The following is a 355-nucleotide window of genomic DNA, read 5'->3' as shown; positions in this document are numbered from 1 at the left end:
ATTCTATGCGTCGCTTTCGGGTCTGCCACTAGGTGGCGCTACTATTGAGAAAAGTATTTTGACTTTTTGGTTACTTAATAACTCCCACATCGTTTGTCGCACATTCAAAGGCAAAAAAAGTAATTTGACGTATTTTGATATTTCAAACAATAAGCACGTTATAAAATATAACGTATAAAAATATAAGCACTTCATGTAAATTTTTCGTCAAAAAAGGACCATTTCTACACACTGGTATGTCCGATTGACACCAAGCTTTGGTCCATAGTTCCCCATGTCTTCCTTAGGCATTGTGCACAATTTCAGGCCATCGCCACAAGGTGGCGCTCTTTAAAATGAAAAAAGTTTATATCTC

Source organism: Morone saxatilis, unplaced genomic scaffold, assembly GCF_004916995.1.
Source record: "Morone saxatilis isolate NCDOM2014 unplaced genomic scaffold, NCSU_SB_2.0 Contig16, whole genome shotgun sequence".
NCBI classification, from domain to species: Eukaryota; Metazoa; Chordata; class Actinopteri; family Moronidae; genus Morone; species Morone saxatilis.
Note: the sequence above shows the minus strand (reverse complement) of the source record.